The sequence below is a fragment of the Cydia splendana genome, chromosome 3 (genome assembly GCF_910591565.1).
Source record: "Cydia splendana chromosome 3, ilCydSple1.2, whole genome shotgun sequence".
Taxonomy (NCBI): Eukaryota; Metazoa; Arthropoda; class Insecta; order Lepidoptera; family Tortricidae; genus Cydia; species Cydia splendana.
This window is the reverse complement of record NC_085962.1, coordinates 7,625,773-7,643,104: the sequence shown is the minus strand read 5'-3', so window position 1 is coordinate 7,643,104 and position 17,332 is coordinate 7,625,773. Positions and strand designations below refer to the sequence as shown.

The 17,332-nt window shown below is 40.8% G+C and overlaps 1 long non-coding RNA gene across 1 annotated transcript in view; it reads left to right on the top strand.

Annotated features, from left to right (window-relative positions):
• The window catches only part of LOC134806469 (uncharacterized), a 200,981-nt gene that overhangs the window by 48,239 nt on the left and 135,410 nt on the right, over positions 1–17,332 (top strand). The window lies entirely within an intron of this gene.

The following is a 17,332-nucleotide window of genomic DNA, read 5'->3' as shown; positions in this document are numbered from 1 at the left end:
GACTCCACACTCGCAGGATGCCTTCTCGCCCAATTTGCCCTCTCAGAAAATTATCTTTTGACCGACCAACTCCCGTCCTAACGTATTTATAACTTATAAACCTATGATAGTTACCTACTAAAAGCATGATAGAGTCTGTGCGGAAAGAGTCGTAGAATGTATGGGGCCCAATACATTTCATGATTCTTCTCTTTCCGAACAGACTCTAGCGCTAATGTTATTAAAGTTTCAGCTTGTGTATAAATTATTTCGTGTCCGGCTGTTCTCCTAGACAGGTCGCATTTCTCAGCCAATTCTCGTAAAATTTTGTAAGCAGTTTCGATCGTTAGGTAGGAAACATAGTTTTTTTTGGTTGTTTCTGTTTTTTGAAAAATGTTCAAAATGTTCGAAATTGTCAAGCGCCATTAGAATAAAGGTAATATCGCTGATTTAAAAAAATTAATCTTATCGCGAGGTTCACAGCATTACAGTGCCACTAGTAAATTTAAAGTAAATGTAGTCTCCTTTCTCAACTTACAAGTTCACCTCAGTATAAAAAGCGTAGCACTCGAAGCGCCGTAGCGCTCGAAGACAAGCCTGTTTTCAAAGATTTCCACTATAGACTCCGCATTAAAAGAAATATTACCCGAGGACCGCGAAACGCACGCTCGTGACACTCGGAGCGTGTGCTCCGTGGCCGAGGCAGTATGGTACTGCACTGTAGCAATAGATAATAATAGGTGTATATTTGGAACCAAAAGGCCGGCCCAACCTTTACGAATGCGTCCTTTGCACCTGCTATACCGTCGCAGTCATTGACGTAGATATATAAGGGCTGACCTTACGGGCAATAAGAATGAGGCATGAATGGGGCCAGTACAGCGGTGTGACACCGCTACAACGTGGTTGGTTGGTGAGTTCGCATCACGCGCGCGATTGGTTGATAAGTTTGCATCACGGGCGCCATTGGTCGCAACTAGTTGCGTTAGACTGCACGATTGGCTCGAATTCGTGAGTGACACCGCTGAAATAGTACCATTTATAATACCCGTAAGCCCTGTCCTTAGATATATGTCAATAGTCGCACTATTGAATAGCAAATAACACTAACAAATCATTTTAAGCAATTGAAGAACGTTATGCATGACAGGAGCTGTGGTCTAAGAGGCTTTGAAAGAACTTGGTTTCCAGATATATCTCACTTCTTTTATTAGCAAAACCGTTACCTAACGAACTTGGCATTCTTTGACATGTGTGTTTTTGGAGGGATTACAATTAGGTGACCTCGCGTTCTTCATTAACGCTATTGTATTTAATGCGATATCCATTAATATCTAGTGAGTTACATCTGTGCCTTTAAAATTTCGTGGTACAGCAGCTTTACTACAAAGAAAACTTACTTAGTTCTTACGACAAAAACTTGACTCGGTTTTCGGGTACTTGTCTAACTGTTGAAATAAAAGTAGGTATGTAGCAAAGAGAATAGATAGTATAGAGGGGTCCCGTCATAGTAAATTTTGTAGTCACAGTAAATTGACTGCCATCTATCGACACACGACTAAAACTCAAAATGAAAACATATAAAATTATCAAAAAAATGTATATATATGGATAAATGTTTTTTTTTATTTTTATATCATTTTGACACATGTTCATTCACTGATATCTGTGTTAAAATTGTTAAATATGAAACGGTGTCGTCACGCCATCTAGCCGAGCATAGGCTAAAGGTGTGTGCGCCGTCTATCCGAGAATGACTTTTTCTTGATTTCCGTGGTACGTTTTTTCCTTAGACTTTATTCATCTTATACGAAGTTACATATGTCTTTGGTATGTAGGTACGACGCAGACTACAAACTCAAACTGACATTCGACCCCCGACTGTTTGAATGCCACTACTTTATTTAAATGTGAGCTTTAACTGCACTCACTCTTGGTTGGGAATTATTCAAACGCATGTTCCGCAGGTAAGCAAAATGTAGAATTTTTCTACTGTACAATAGGTACATAATATCTGGTTTTGCGAGGGATTCCTGATATCGTAGGTTGATTTTATGAGTAAGTAGTAAGAAAATAAATGTATAGATATTTATATTTATATATATTTGTTTATATAATGTGTATGATTATTGGTCATAGTTTCGACACAGGGGAACGCCTGTTAATGGCTACTCCGTTTGGTTATATCCTCCAAGATCTTCTTCTTCTTCATCTTCCTCGCGTTATCCCGGCATTTTGCCACGGCTCATGGGAGCCTGGAGTCTGCTTGACAACTAATCCCATGATTTGACGTAGGCACTAGTTTTTACGAAAGCGACTGCCATCTGACCTTCCAACCCAGAGGGGAAACTAGGCCTTATTGGGATTAGTCCGGTTTCCTCACGATGTTTTCCTTCACCGAGAAGCAACTGGTAAATATCAAATGATATTTCGTACATAAGTTCCGAAAAACTCCTCTAAGATGGTAGTAGACAAACCGTAAGTTTAGGAGTAGATGATACCTCATTCATTAAATGATTGTCACAAGCATGCTGTTGTACAGATATTATTAGTTAGGTATATGCCTCAAGAATTATCCAAAGTTAATAAATTCCGTGACTATGTTAGCATAGTGCTGGAGACAGAAGGATCACCATATAAAGTAGTGTTAGCAGCTATTATAAGTCGCCCACTTTTGTGATGCGGTGCAGTTTCCCTTGGTGTTTCCTTTTTCTTGAACACTCGTTTGAATATTCAAGTGGACTTAACCCGGCGAGTATGCGGCAGTAGCAGTGGAAGGGCGTTCAACTCGATTCCCACTCGCTTAGGTAGGTACCTATTAATATGTAGTTAACAGTATTATAAACTGTGTCGACTTTCGTTTATTTTTGGTTAATAAGTGGAGGGGCGGCCGTTATGATTCGTAAATAATAAAATGATGGCTTCTAAGAATTCAAAGATTGACAAAAGGATTGTACCGAAAAATATTTTACACGGTAGTTTAAAATAACTTGCTTGCGGTGCTTTTATATTTTGTATCATTTAAATCATATTGTTTTAACAATACCTACATTTTCTCTCATCTTACATAATTAATGTAGGTAACTTTTTGGATATTATATGTTTTTTGCCGTTATAATGAGCAGTTTGGCAGTTCAAAGGATAATTAAACTTAGGATGATTAAAGTTCAAATTTAATTATCTTAAGTACCTATATTTAAAAAAAACTTATTGCATTGTGACCAAAATTACTTCAAGCTGTGTGTTAAATAATCTAAACAGCACTTTACTTGAGGCTATAGATAGTATTTAACTAAATATATTTTTTTAATGCAAAAAAATGTATTACACTCAAAATGAGCAACCGTTGATAGATTATTTATATTTAATCACCATTCTGTACACAGATTATAATAAAGAAATGACTTACTTGCCTGTTTTCTTTCGAGTCAGATCCGAAGGCAGCACCATGCGGGCGCTACGTTTACATCTAATTTCCTCTGTTTTAGCCGTCTCCGCGCTCTCGAAATTCTACATTTTCAGGACCGTATAGTTTTATATTTATCTTGCTTTTGTACTGAAACTGTGTGCTATCCCCTTAAGGTGTTTTATTTGTCTTCACTTTATCGCTGGAATTCGTAGGGGTTCGTTTATTTACAGCTTTTTTTATTGATAGATAATAAAACATTGATTCATCTTTGCTCGGAGTATTTTTCAAGCGTATGTATTGTACTAGTTATAGTTTCTGGGTCTAGCCTCCGCCTGCGACTTAATTCGCATTTTATAAAATTAATTAAAAAAAAAGTGTCTTCATTCTTGACATGAGTACTTCTTGATCTATAAATAACTCTGGTGGATAGTTATGTATAAATATTATACTTAATACATAATCTTATTGAATAAACTGTGTCTACAACTAAATTATGTTACTAAATAAATAAATGTTTACGTATGTACGTAGAAGATTGCTTTATTCCTAAACCTACTTATTAAATCCGTTAATGCACTACCTACATGTAACTTATCCAATCTTCTCAGTATAAGTAGCACTGCGTCAAGTCAAACATTCACTATAATCATTAGTGTTTCACCACATCACTGTGTCAATGCGACGATATTGCAGGAGTCTGAAAGCTTAATTCCGTACACGGCGGGAAGAAGTTGATAAGTGGCGAGAAAAAATTAAAGAAATTTGAACTTTATGCTACTTTATTTTAAGTTCAAATTTCTTCAATAAAATATCTCGAGTTATCAACTTCTTCCCGCCGTGTACGGAATTAACCTACATAATAGTGTCGCCGGGGGGCGATTCTGATTACAAAATTTGTGGAGGTTATGATATGACCTTGATACTCGCACAAACGCCGCGCGTCATAGAGTCATGTTAGATTTATAATGTAAATAAAGGCAGCAACAGAAGGTACCTTAGACTTATATCGACTGGGATATGAAGCGTGATTACCTTTTGTATTGTTTTCAAAGAGGCATGTAACTGCGTCGAAATATCGGGACCTCGAATACAATACTACAGGTAATCACGGTTCCCCGTTCGTCCCGGTCGATATAAGTCTAGTGAAACTAACTGTGAATCATTCAAAACTGGTACATACCTTGATATAAAGAAACAAATAGGTACCCTATTTTTAGGGTTCTTTTAAAGCAGTCGAGTAATAAAACTTAAATAAGATTTCGGTCCAATAGGATACCTACCTACTCAGCTATTTAAGTATAAAAGTCCTAACACCTACGATGCTATTTACTTTCCAATAGAAAACCAACGCTCGATTGAGTGAAGTACATATTATTTCTCAGAACTTACAAGCCGACTTCAGGGATTGAAATAAAAGAGAATTCTTTGTATGCTCTTACGATCGATTGTAAATATTTGAAATAAGTTAGCTGTTGTTTGTAAATGAAATTGTGCAAATAGGCTCCGGGAGATCGTGCATCGAGAGGGGGTATCATATTCTGTTGTTTATTGTATATGGGGGGGTAAGGGGTGAACGGTAATAACATCTAACCGACCCTACTGTCAACCTCTCCTGCTCGCATCGGTGGTTCGTTATGAATAGCCGATGGCGATGGTTCCCAGCCATCGCGGTGCCCCCTGCTAGATAACAGACGAGGCTCTGGCGACCGAGCAAATGGCGGTATAACCATTCACCTCGCCAGGCAACTGGCCAGAAGAGGCTTCAGCGACCTTGAGGTTCAAATACCCTCTAAAATGTCTGGGGCGGAACGGAACGGGAAACGACCGCATCTAAAATCCCAAGAAAACCACCATGAGTAGAGCTAATGTGATAAGTAACGACTGGTCATGCGACCCGGCTGACGCCCGGCGCCAGGGCGGTTCCGGGTCTCCTGGTGTGAAATTGGCTACCGGCTGCAAGCGAGTTCGTCCGCAGGCTCCTTGCAGAAATTGGGCTACTGCTGGACAGATACCACCACACACAAGTCGACTCACTACCAAAGAAAATGCTCTCAAGATAGGGACCTGGAATGTGCGTGGCATGCAGATGACTGGAAAGATAGAGATAATAGAACAGGAAATGACTAGATATGGATTGGACGTGTTGGGGCTAAGTGAGACGCATATAAAGGAGAGTGGCCATTGCATATCACAGAGTGGCATGCTCAGGATCAATGCCGGTAGTCAGGACAACAGTTTCAGCGGCGTGGGCTTCCTAATTTCTAGGCAGTTGCGTAATAAGGTGCTAGGGTACAATGCCTTCAGTGACAGAATTGCTACCCTGAAACTTGCGGCGCACCCTAACCCGATTGTGCTGATGCAGGTATATGCGCCTACATCAACTTCGTCAGAGGAGAGCATAAGCCAGTTTTATAGTGACCTAGAAAGGCTATACCAGGACGTCCCGAGTAAGGAGACAACCATCATCCTTGGTGATTTTAACGCAAAAATCGGAAGCACTCGTCACGATGAACACCTCAGAGAAGTTGTAGGGAGCTATGGCCTAGGTTCACGGAACGAGCGGGGCGAGAGATTGCTCGACTTCTGTGCCGAATATGGGCTAACCATCATGAACTCGTGGTTTGAGCAACATCCGCGACGTCTCTATACCTGGCAATCTCCTACAGGGCATCGTAACCAAATAGATTATGTTTTGGTAGGTAGAAGGTGGAGATCGTCTATTCTATCCACAAAAACACGTCCTGGAGCTGACTGCGGCAGCGACCATCAGCTGTTGGTTGCTACCTTCAGGATCAGATTAAAAGTGATAAGGTATCAAAAAGCCACGAGGGTCATAAAGTTACCGACGGGCGCTGAGGAACCCTACGAAGAGCTGGTCAAATCCCGTTTGTGCACAATGGATATTGACCCTTTTGAATCCGCAAACGCTACCTGGGAGTCATTGAAAGCTGTTGCTCTTGATGCAGCCAAACAATTTCCTGCAAGTACTGGTGCCAAGGCAGAGTGGATGACTGACAGTACCTGGAACGCTGTCGAAGAAAGGAAAGCATTGAAGTTGCAAGGCCTGTCTACAGAGGAAGAACGAGTGGAATATGCTCAGCTCAACGCCTGCGTTCAGCGTTTATGTAGACAAGACAGAAGCAAGTATATCGACTCAATATGTGACGATATTGAAAAGCATTCGAATGCAGCTCATGCTAAGGACTTGTTCCAGAAAGTCAAATTACTCGCCAAGGAATACAAACCGAAGACATGGTCCATCGGAGATGAGAGTGGCAAACCCGTCGTTGAAAAGGAGCGTGTTCTGGAAAGATGGAGGAACTACTGCCAAAAGCTTTACAGTTCAAATGTGGAAGAGGCACACATTAACAGGCTTGATTATACAGTTAAAGAACCAGATATCCTAATGTGCGAAGTGGAAGCTGCAATTGCGAAGCTAAAGCTGAAAGCTTGTGGTGGTGATGGTCTTACCGCACAAATGATCAAGCATTTAGGTACTGATGGCATAAAAATTCTCCACAACGTTTGCCTTAAAGTCTGGAGGACGGGTAGCTGGCCAGACGATTGGACGGAATCGATCATAATTCCTCTGCACAAGAAAGGTTCCACCCTTAAATGTGAAAACTATAGGACCATTTCGCTCATTTCTCATGCAGGCAAGGTTTTGCTCAGCATTATCAACAAACGACTGGAGCACTTCATTCAAAAACAAATCGCGAAAGAACAGGCCGGGTTTGTTAAGTGCAAAGGGACGCGTGAGCAAATCTTGAACATTAGGCAGCTCATAGAGAAATGCAGAGAATTGAATGTACCGATGGTGCTCTGCTTCATCGACTACGCAAAAGCCTTCGACTGCATCAGCTGGCACAAAATGTTCGGAGTAATGAAGGAAATGGGTATACCAGAACACCTAGTATTCCTTGTGCAGAACCTCTATTTGAACGGTAGCACTAGAGTGCGGTTAGATGACGACATTTCCCATCCCTTCAAAACAGAAAGAGGCGTCAGGCAAGGTTGCATACTCTCCCCTCAGCTTTTTAATCTGGTCGGAGAACATATAATGCGCCGTGTACTGGACGGCTGGAAGAGAGGTGTAAGGGTTGGCGGCCAATTAATAAGCAACCTTCGGTTTGCCGATGACACCACCATTATTGGCACCAATGAAGCCGAACTCTCGGAGTTATTGCGCAGGATCGAGGATGTCAGCGCAGAATATGGACTTCTCATCAATAGGAGCAAGACCAAACTTATGTTTGTGGACCGAGCGGACCAGATGCAGAGGACTTACGAACTGCGTGACCTGGATACGGTGCAGGAATTTGTGTACCTGGGGTCACTAGTTTGTAATAACGGGGACTGCGATAAGGAAGTGATAAGGCGTGGGCAAATGGCCAAATCAGCTGTCAACCGGCTGGGGAAAATATGGAAAAACAGAAACATCAAGCGCAACACAAAAATACGCCTCATGCGCACTCTCGTTTTCTCCATATTTCTCTATGCAGCGGAAACTTGGACCCTAAAAGCTCGCACAAGGGCAAGAATAGACGCGTTCGAAATGTGGTGCTGGCGCAAAATGTTGGGCATCTCATGGACAGCGCATCGCACCAACGTGTCTATTCTGAACGAGCTCAACATAAAAACCCGTCTATCTACTATCTGCCTCAGGAAAATCCTCGGGTTCTTTGGGCACTTGGCCCGGCGGGAACCCGACAGTCTAGAGAAGTTGATGATCGGTGGCCAGGTTGAGGGCAGAAGAAGCAGAGGCAGAATACCCACACGCTGGTTTGATGCCATTGAGGCAGTCACACGCGTCAAGTTCCAGGGCTCTATGCGGAAGGCAGAAGATCGGCCAGGTTGGAGAGCAATCCAAGAAAACGCAACTTATGGCGGTCACGACCCTCAGTCATGAGGTTACGACGAAGAAGAAGATTGTATATGTACCTTCGTGCATGTAAATAATTGTTTTAGTGTTAAAAAGCGGTTCTAGTGCGCGAATTTCAACCGTAGTACCTAAATGGCTTCGAATTTTAGTCGTTTCAGCGTAGGTACCTAACTTTGTCAACGTGATTGAAGAAAAAAAATATTTTTTGATATTTACTGAAATTGACAAGTTCTCATCTATCATACAAGACATATTACGCGGCGCATATTGAATCTTCCGTGGTCGTGTTGCTAATAGAACTTTGGTCATTCCGGTCGAACTGCCGGCGTAGGGTGAGGTAGCTAGTAAGTAAATAAATCTTTATTATTTTATCCTGTGCGTTTGATCAATCCGATGCCTTTCCTAAGATTACGATCCTAAGTAAACTTGTCAAAAGCATCATAAAACGTCATAGCCGCCAACACTTACGAACTCAGCACTAACATCACTCATTTACACTCCCTGATTTTTTACCCCGTGTCAGGGAGCGATAAACATATTTTTTGCAGCACTCAGCAACATTACTCACTGCCGTAGATACGAGTGAGAGCGCTTAGGGCCATCATTCTAAATGCTGCCCGAGCATGTGCGAAAGTTGCACCAGCAGTGCAACTCAGCTGAAACGTCGGAATTTAAAAAAACAATGAATATCGGTAGACCCGATTGTGTAATTAAATATGTGTACAAAACGCGACAGTCTAAAGTGTTACAAGTGCGAAAGGTCAAGACTAAGAGGCTTTCTATTTGACTTCCAGCGAACACAGTCGTCTAAAGTCAATTTTTTTATTCCGTAGACTGAAATGACATTTCACAGTATGAACATCATCTCATTTCATACTATGAAATGTCATTTTAGTCTACCGAATAAAAAAATAGACTTTACATTAAGACGTATAACTAAACTACTTAGTATTAAAACTGGACTGAGAATTATAGCCGGAAAAATGGGTCTCAATCTGTTGAGTGTCATCCTGTATCAAGTGAAATTTGATTTTGTTTTATTGGAACATCAAATTCAAATAGCGAACTAAAATATTTATATTAGAAAAGTAAAGGTACATCACTACAATACACCTTATAAAACAAAGTCCTCCGCCGCGTCTGTCTATTTGTGCGTTTGTATGTTCGCGATAAACTCAAAAACTACTGAACGGATTTTCATGCGGTTTTCACCTACTATAGAGATCACTCTACGCAATAATCATGTTGAGAAAGGTCTTGGGAAAGCCGGGGCGGGTTAGTCATGAATAAAACTAAGTATAATTAATAAAAAAATTGTTGGATGTACTCCTCAATTTAAGCTCTTGTGGTAATGAAGAAACTCCAGGATAGTACTATCTTCTTGATTTATTAACTTAATAACTATCTACAGGTATAACGTTAGGTTTTTTGGGAATCTATATAAAAATATGTTTCGCCGCTTCGTCTGTAAGGTGCAGTCTAAAGGTGACAGTCCATTTCCAACGACAGCAGCACTACCATTCATTTTACTATGTAAATTGACAATAACACCGACGCGTTTCGTACTAGTACCTAGTGCAGCTGCGGTCAGAAATGGAATGTTACCCTAATGTAGGTACGCGGAACGGGGAGCCGTGACGCATGTGTGTTGTCAACCGGTCTTGGTACGAGTACTTATGTTGCGCCAACAAATTAAAACTAAATTAAAATAGGACTAAATAAATCTAAAATAAAACTACATTAAATCTAAAAAAGGTTCCATAGTACCGAAAACGCTGGCAGCATTTCCTCGCTGGATTGCTAAACTAACACGCTGAGCGAGGAAGCTGCCAGCTCCTCGGTCTCCTGTGGCGTCTCTGAGTCTCTTCAACAGGTCTTTGAAGTCTTCTAAGGGCCACTCGCACCATCCCACTAACCCGGGGTTAACCGGTTAATCTGTTAACCTAGTGTCAAATTGTATTGGTAACCATGGTAACTCCAGATTTAACCGGTTAACCCCAGGTTAGAGAATGGTGCAAGTGGCCCTACGTCTTTCAATTTATGTAATAGTACATGTAGACCATAAAGTATAATAAATGTATTTGGTATTCAAGTACGATAAAAATAAATAAATAAAACTAGTGCATCAGAATACATGTTTATTATAGCGCTCTCTATCGGGTGCACTGAGATCTACTTAATTGGATGCCTCGTTATCCGGGATACTTGATTGACTACGCCAATCAAGCCGTCGAATTAATTAAAGGTAAAATAGATGGCGCTGCTAATTGATCAATTATTAATGACGTGCAAAAGCTATTGACAGAAAAAGAAAATCAGAAGACAATCAGCAATCGCAGTCTAGTTTTGATTAGCTTAGATTTTATATTAGCCTCAGTTTTTTTCGCGAAATATAAATATATAAATACGATGCCATTTCATACATTTGTCCGCCATAATATATTGTAATTGAAAATTGAGTGAACATATTTTAAACGGCTATAAAATTAATGAAATTAAATATTTTTAAACATGAATAAAATATTAAACTATAAATGTCAGTATTTTAAAAGTAAAACTTATTTAACCTACTTGGTTCGTACGAATTCATTTCATTAGTAAATTGATTTTTTTTTAACAATGTATAACTCCCGCGGGAACAATAATAGGCATTTGTCCATTAGTACACCTGCATGAAATAAAATCTTTTCGAGCAAATGCGATGAAAAGTACCTTAAGGATGACTCACGTCTCTCGTTAGACCGGGCCGTGTCCGGGCCGGAGCTTCCGGCGCATCGTTGTCTATGGAAATCACATCACGCGATCACCTGTCATGTCATAGAAAAGTAAGCCCCGGAAGCTCCGGCCCGGACACGGCCCGGTCTAACGGGAGTCATCCTTTACCGACCAGTACGGCTACCACCAGTTTTGACATTGACATAACGCTCACGTTTACGTAACTTACTTTCTATGAATCTCGCTCGTACTCGCATATGCGAGCAATAGTGCAAGCGAGATGTACAGAAAGTAAATTACGTAGACGTGAGCGTTATGTCAATGTTGAAACTGATGGTAGAGGCTCAGCTAAGTACTAGCCGAATGCACACCTATGGTTGCCAAGCGATGAAAATAACAGCGTAAAAGCGAATCAATCAATTCTCACGTATACCTGGAACTCCTGGAAGTTGCTTAGTTTTGTAACGACCATTTAAAAAGGTCTTATATGTAGTTTCCATGTCGAAGATCCCTTCACATGTGTGTGTGTATTTTTCTTTAGCCCGAGAGCCTAAACCATTTGACTTAATTTAACAACATCTATTGACTTCTGGCAATATCATATGTATTTTTGTTATCTAATCTTATAATAATAAAGTGTTCCGTAAAGTCAGGTAACTTTAGTCCACAACTTACAACTTTCAAATTAAAGTTCCAAAATAAATGTAATGAGTACAAATCATGAAGGCTCTTAAGAATCAACTTTAAAAACTGAACCATAGTTGTACTTAAGGACTATATGTAGTTACCTGATTTTACGGTTCTGAAAGATATAGGCTTGATTTGTTTTCATGATTTCGGGGTTGGCCCCATAGTAAAAGTTGTTCAGTATGACCTACACATCCACCCCTCAGAGTATGGTCAGAGATAACAGTTCCACACTGTATAGTCAACATCCTTATTACTGTAAATATCGCAGAAATTTTGAATATTGTCTTCGATTTGCACTTAACAACATCGCACCGATTAGAATTTAGATGTAGGTACGGTCAGCCAAGAAAGTGGTTTACCACTTTTCGACTCTATCAATCAGATGATAGAGTCAAAAAGTGGTAAACCGCTTTCTTGGCTGATTGTACCTAATACTCGTAACTAGGTATAACAAATGAGAAACTTCATTTTGAATGCACGCTACAAGACTATTATATAACTTACTTCCAAAAATACTTGAAGAATCTACTGAGAATTTTAAGCTGGAGTTTGGTAAACACATTTCAATTTGAGAGTACATATTACCATACTTAAAGCGAATTGATGGATACCGCCAATCAATCATCAAAAGGTTCAAGACTCTTGAGAGCATATTGTTTATATTAGCTTGTTACTTTGGTACCTGTGACAGAGGCTCAAAAATCGGAAAAAAAGTCAAACGAAGAGGCATAGATAGGGTTTGCAATCCGGATCCGAAATGTATGAAATTATCCGGATCTGGATCCGGATCCGCGGATCTTCCCATACATTTCGGATCCGTCGTGCAAACCCTAGGCATAGAGTTAGATCCAAAAAAGTCTGCAATGATTTTTATTCAATTTAGTAACTTTAATTGTCCTTGAGTTTCCTCTGGGAGAGCCCCTGCCGGGCTAGGAATATTTACGTGACAATAGAGTTAGATCAAAAAAAGTCTGCAATGATTTTGATAGCCCACGCAGTGCAAGTGTTATTAAACGTCATCGTTTCATAGAAGTTTGACGTATAATATAACACTTGCACTGCGCGGGCTATCAAAATCATTGCAGACTTTTCTTGGTTTAACTTTAGCTATGGTTACATATTTAATTACACAAACGGGTCTACCGCGATATAATTTCATTGTTTTTACCTTTAATTCCGACGTTTCAGCTGAGTTGCACCAGCTGTGGTCACGGAAACACTGACGTCCCAACAAATGTCAACGGAAATATTAATAAAACACCACTAAACTACCCGAAATTAGTTTATAAAAATGTTCGAGGTAGACAAAGAAATTGCAGCTACCCGTTAAAGTTTAATGTTTATTGTCCACGGCACGACACGCAACACTCACAGTATCCGTACACTGGTCCGAAGATATATCCGCTGGTTTCAACATTTGAATCACTGGTCCCCAAGTAGACGATAATTTGTACCCGTCCTCACGATTGAAATTTTTAGGGTGTTTTTTAATTTCAATCGCCTCTCTCACGATCCACGGATAATAGTGTCGCTCGTTGGAGAGGACTTTGGGTTTAGCTATGGTACCGTAAAACCACCCAACCCAACTATTTACTATTTATAGGTACCGTAAAATGGGGTGAGTAGGGTCAAAACTGAAATTCAAACCTCGATAACATTTTATTTTTACATATGAAAACTGAATGGTGTATATAATACCTAAGTGTTCCGGACGTTTGTATTTTAGTTTTTATTTTATTTTGGGTAGTTCCATTTCATAACTTTGACGATAATTAGGAAAAACCACCTCACCCCGTAGTGCCTCGTATTTGGGGTGAGAGGGGCTTTCATAGAAAGGTGATTTTGGAAGATTGTTGGATCAATTTTTTTTATTATGCGTATTACTATAGCTCCATTTTAAATTGGAATACATTATTTTTGTAGCAGTAGCCTTAAAAACCCATCTCACCCCTCTTTCAACCCTACTCTTCAACCTACTCACCCTATTTTACAGTATATACCAAGGTTCTTTTTGGTTTTGTATGAAATTTTTCTTCCATTTATATACATATTTTGCCATAGAACTGCGATATTCAAATAAAAGGTAAATAGTTATGAGGTTTTAGAGTATAGTTGCGTGGTTTTACTGCATATCAAATTGTCCAAAAAAATTTCCTTAATTTTCATATCCAAATAAGAAAATGGGGACTACATTTGTATGGAAAAGCGGTAGTCAACTTTCCTTTTGAGTACCGTAAACTCAGGTAATTATAGTCCAGTACTTACAACTATGATCCAAATTAATTTTCTTGTAAAATATGTAGGTATAAATATTTTTCTAATTAAGTATGTTATAGTCAATAAATATTCAGCATGTCTGGCAATCATATACTCGTATTACAAATGAATATGGTACTTCAAATTAAAAAAAAAATATGATGAGTACCTATCTAATCTAGAAAAAGCATTAGTACTTACAAATAACTAAGCTCCAAAATAAATATAATAAGTATACCTAAATCAAAAATGCTCGTTAATAATCAACGTTAAAAACTAGACTATGGTTGTATTATAGATAGTTCTATAATATGTACAACCATAGTCCAGTTTTTAACTATAGTTAGTTACCTGAGTTTACGGTACCACCTGCAGCTTGTAAAACATCTAAGCCTTGAAGTTTATTATATTAGGTGAAGTTAGAGGACTACATAAACTGAATATTAGTTGTAATTTTATGAAGACTTACCAGGCTTGTAAGCGAATCAGGCGCGGTAAAGCTCAAACTTTGCCCTTAGTTTGTAGTAAGTACCGCAGCATACGATTTACAGAGGTCCCACTACTACACGGAGTTTACTATGTTATCTGCATTCCTCGATATTTTATATTTAAGCCAGATTTTTGTCATGGTATAAGTCGTAAGTTATAAAACTAGTAGCGTTGCACAAGCAAATTCAACTTTATAAATAACTACGTCTGCCCGTTCTCTGACGCCGGCGCCACGGCCTTTTTTTTTCTACGATTCAACTGTCGCGCGCTCAACGGCCGTCACACCCCCACCGCGGGGTGACGACAAGCCACGAGAGCAGAACATTATTTGCTGTTCAGTACGGTTACCATCAGTTTTTCACTGACATAAACGCCGTCGAGAACGTAATTTACTTTCTATACATCCCGTTTGCACTAATATGCGAGTGCGAGCGAGATGTATAGAAAGTAAATTACGTTCTCGACGGCGTTTATGTCAGTGACAAACTGATGGTAACCGTACAGTAGTTCATAGGAGCGGCGCGTAAGTATCTTGCCCGTGAGATCGGTGAGATAGACGTGGTAGTCTTTCACGCGGATTAGATATTCAATAAAATATCACGCGGTTCATATCCTAGGACATAATAAACATGCTATTTTCTTCTTAGAATCTCCAGCAAGCTGTCACCACGATTTTAATTGCGTATTTTATGATTTCTCGTATGATGCTGGTGACACGTATAAGGGTCATCATATGATAGATATGATTTATTTATTTATCACATAAATACGATTTCATTTAAAATTACACAAGATCAATTCTTAGTCATTTTATGGTGATTATCAGCTTATTTTACTTAACAATATATATTTCAATCAAAATTATAAAAGTCAGTTTAAAGCTTCGTAATAAGCTATAGTTGTAATATTGTTCATGAATAAACAAATAATAATAATATACCTAAACAATTATACCTACTTATAGGAACTTAAATCACCAACTATCATGGCTAAGCTAGCACTAAAGAAAACAGAGTAGACCTTAATATTCCACAAAAGGGGACACTTCAAAGACATTCTGTTGAGCGAATCAACCTGCCAGAGACGTTTTCTTTCGAAAACGATGACATCTTTATTCTAACATACATTTCTGTTAAACTTCAGTTCAGGCAAATGTAAAGAATGTAGTTCATCATTATTTCGTAACAAATCCTAGGTGTGGCGACAGCGGCTGGTAAAAGTCAATATACCTAGATTAAGACTTAACTTATAAAACATTTTTATGTGTTTTATTTGTATTCCACTTACAAAGTAAGTAAAAATACTGCCTAAAATGTAGCGTTTTAAAGTCCCCTTTTCATTATAACATACCGTTGGTAACCGTTAGGTTGGTATTGGTAATAAATGGTTGCCAAGTGACATGATGGGATATAATTTTCGGCATAAATTTAGAAAACACATATAATATGTTTTGGCATTTGCATAACGGCGCGCAGGGGGATCGCCCTACCCCTGCGATAAGTGGGCGAGGGCTACCGGGTCAAGGGCGGGCTCGGCCAAAGACGTTAGCCCGAAAGGTCCGCTTTGCCACGTGGAACCTTGGCACGCTGTCCGGGCTTTCCCGCGAGCTAGCCGACGTACTCGCCAGGCGGAGGGTGGCAGTGGCATTCCTGCAGGAGACTCGATGGAAAGGCAACAGGTCCCGGAACATCGGGAATGGATACAAGCTGATGTACACGGGCTCTCCGAGTGGGGACAACGGAGTGGGGGTGGTGCTCTCTGAGGAGTTCAGGGATAGCGTTTTGGACGTAAAGCGTAGAAGCGACCGCCTTATGGTTGTGGAGGTGCTTATCGAAGGGGTCGTGACCAATTTGATAAGTGCCTACGCCCCACAGGCCGGTTGTAGCGATGCGGACAAGGCGATGTTCTGGGAGCATTTCGGGGAACTGCTGCAAAGCATCCCGTTGTCGCAGAGTGTTGTTGTGGGTGGCGACCTGAACGATCATGTGGGTGAGAAGTGTGAGGAGTTTGGGCGTGTCCACGGTGGTTTTGGTTTCGGGAGCCGTAACCCCGAAGGGGAAGAAATTCTCCGGACGTGTACGGCTGCTGATCTAGCCGTCGTGAACACGTTTTTCAAAAAGAAATCCGAGCATCTGATCACCTACAGGAGCGGGAGGAGCGCCACTCAGATCGACTACTTTCTCACTCGGAGAGACTATATCGGCAAAGTAGCCACCTGTAAAGTCATACCGGGAGAGAGTCTCACTGCCCAACACCGAGTCCTTGTGATGGACCTGCTCGTCAAGCCCCGAGGCACATACCGGGAGCAGTGCCGCCCCCAAACCCGGTGGTGGCTGCTTGAAGGATCCAAGTCCCATGAGTTTGCTGCCGCTGTCAACGACCTCAGTGTTGTGACGGATGGCCATTCCGTACAGCAAATCTGGGATAGAACTCAGGCAGCCATCACACGGGCGGCGAAGGCGGTGCTGGGGGTGTCTAAAGGGGGTCGCAGGCTTGACAAGGAGACTTGGTGGTGGGACGCCACAGTCCAGAGGGAGACTAGGGAGAAAAAAGCCCTCTTTAAAAAGTGGCAAGCGTCCAGATCTCCTGAAGACCACGCGGCATACAGGGCTGCCAAACGTGCCACTAAACAAGCTGTAGCCAGAGCCAGACATAACCACTTGCGTCCTCTGTACGATAAGTTGGCACGATCGAGGGTCAAAGCGGCGCAGGACATCTCCAAGTGCCGCTGCGTAAATGACCCTCACGGTAACCTGCTATGCGAGGATCGCGCGGTAAAGGAGAGATGGCGCTCTTACTCCCACAACCTGCTGAATAACCAGCACAAAGAGGTGCAACCTCCGGTTCTCCCTCCGAATCAAGGACTAGTGCCACCGATAACGCCGGAGGAAGTCGAGGCGGCTCTTCGCCGC